Source organism: Rhinopithecus bieti, unplaced genomic scaffold (genome assembly GCF_001698545.2).
Source record: "Rhinopithecus bieti isolate Rb0 unplaced genomic scaffold, ASM169854v2 scaffold_14857, whole genome shotgun sequence".
NCBI classification, from domain to species: Eukaryota; Metazoa; Chordata; class Mammalia; order Primates; family Cercopithecidae; genus Rhinopithecus; species Rhinopithecus bieti.
In genome coordinates this window covers 23665-26023 of record NW_016807890.1, presented here as the reverse complement: position 1 = coordinate 26023, position 2359 = coordinate 23665, and the positions used below count along the sequence as shown (strand labels likewise).

General features: G+C 59.1%; 1 pseudogene; it reads left to right on the top strand.

The window, feature by feature from the left end:
- The first annotated feature begins 346 nt into the window (after positions 1-346).
- On the top strand, positions 347-2356 carry LOC108536947 (zinc finger X-linked protein ZXDA-like; annotated as a pseudogene).
- The last annotated feature ends 3 nt before the right edge of the window (positions 2357-2359 follow it).

Genomic DNA, 2359 nt, shown 5'->3' with positions numbered 1-2359 from the left:
AGGGAGGGGCTGGGGTGTGTTTATTTGGGTATATACAATGAGTCACGGATTAAAATTGCTTTTAGCGGATAGATGCCTAGGTATTCCACAGCATTACTGAACAAGCTGTCGTCATTTCCCCATCACCTCAGAAGACCTCCTTAATTACTTATATTAACTGTAGAACGTATTTATGCATACCAGGCTCTACCTCTGGGCTTTCTATTCTGTTCCAGAGACCCAGTACCAGAATATTTAAATCACTGTGGCGTTAAATACGTTTTAATATCTGATAGGGCCAGTTTCCCCGCATTGCACTTTTTTTCCCCTTTTAGGAACCTATTCAGACCCGCGGCAGGGGCGGGGTCGCGCCTCCTCGGCTCTGGTTCCAGCCGAGCCTCTGGGACACAGAGATGGAAATCCCGAAGCTGCTCCCGGCTCGCGGGACACTACAGGGCGGCGGCGGCGATATGCCCGCGGGTGGCGGCCGGGTCCACCGAGGCCCTGACCCGCCGGCTGACCAGGTCTCCACGCGCCGCCTCCTGCTGCTCCGGGACCTCCAAGATGGCGGGCCCGGGCGGCGGCGCGAGGAGGCCCGCACGGCATCACGGGGCCCTGGCCCAAGCCTGTTGGCGCCGAGGCCTGATCAACCTAGCGGCGACGGCGGCGACGACTTCCTCCTGGTGCTGCTTGACCCGGTGGGTTGCGACGTGGACACCCTGGGCTCGGGTCAGGCCGCAGGGCCTGTGTTGAGGGAAGAGGCCGAGGCAGGCCCGGGGCTCCAGGGGACGACAGCGGCGCGAACCCCGCGGGCTGCTCTACACTGGGCCCCACTGCCTGTCCGCGATTCCCACTCAGGCCCCGATCTCTGCCCCAGCCCCGCCGCGGCCTTCACCGGTACAGTCACTACCCACAACCAGGACCTGCTGTTGCGCTTTGAAAACAGCGTCCTCACCCTGACCACGCCCCATCACACGCCTGGAAGCCAGGGGCCGCTCCTGCCCAGCAGCCCCAAGGTGTCTGATCGCCCCCCAAGCCGGGTTCCCGCATGCCGCGCAGCCGGGTGACTGCCCAGAGCTGCAGCCAGACCTCCTGCTAGCCCAGCCGGCCGAACCCGCGCCAGCTCCGGCGCCTCAGGAGGAGGCGGAGGGCCTGGCCGCCGCCCTGGGCCCCGGGGACAGCTGGGCTCTGCCCCAGGCGTGGTGCTGTACCTGTGCCCGGAGGCGCTGTGCGGGCAAACCTTCCCCAAGAAGCACCAGCTGAAGGTGCACCTGCTGACGCACAGCAGCAGCCAGGGCCAGAGGCCCTTCAAATGCCCCTGGGTGACTGTGGCTGGACCTTCACCACCTCTTACAAGCTCAAGAGGCACCTGCAGTCTCACGACAAACTGCGGCCCTTTGGCTGCCCGGCGGAGGGCTGTGGCAAGAGCTTCACCACAGTGTACAACCTCAAGGCGCACATGAAGGGCCATGAGCAGGAGAACTCATTCAAATGCGAGGTGTGCGAAGAGAGCTTCCCCACGCAGGCCAAACTCAGCGCCCACCAGCGCAGCCACTTCGAACCCGAGAGGCCTTACCAGTGCGCGTTTTCTGGCTGCAAGAAGACATTTATCACAGTGAGTGCTCTGTTTTCCCATAACCGCGCCCATTTCAGGGAACAGGAACTGTTTTCCTGCTCTTTTCCTGGCTGCAGCAAGCAATATGACAAGGCTTGTAGGTTGAAAATTCACCTGCGGAGTCACACCGGTGAGAGACCTTTCCTTTGTGACTTTGATGGCTGTGGCTGGAACTTCACCAGCATGTCCAAACTCTTAAGGCACAAAAGGAAGCACGACGATGACCGGAGGTTCATGTGCCCTGTGGAAGGCTGTGGGAAATCTTTCACGAGGGCTGAACATCTGAAAGGCCACAGCATAACCCACCTGGGCACAAAGCCTTTCGTGTGTCCTGTGGAAGGCTGCTGTGCCAGGTTCTCTGCTCGCAGTAGCCTCTACATTCACTCCAAGAAACACCTGCAGGATGTGGACACTTGGAAAAGCCGTTGCCCGATCCCCACTTGTAATAAACTCTTCACATCCAAGCACAGCATGAAGATGCACATGACCAAAAGGCACAAGGTGGGCCAGGATCTCTTAGCTCAGCTAGAAGCAGCAAATTCTCTTACACCCAGCAGTGAACTTACCAGCCAGGGACAGGATGGTCTCAGAGATGCAGAGATGGTGTCTCTGTTTTCTGATGTACCAGACAGTACTTCTGCTGCAGTGTTGGACACAGCATTGGTGAACTCTGGAATCTTGACTATTGATGTGGCTTCTGTGAGCTCGACTCTGGCAGGACACCTCCCTGCTAATAGTAATTCCGTAGGGCAGGCTGTGGACCCT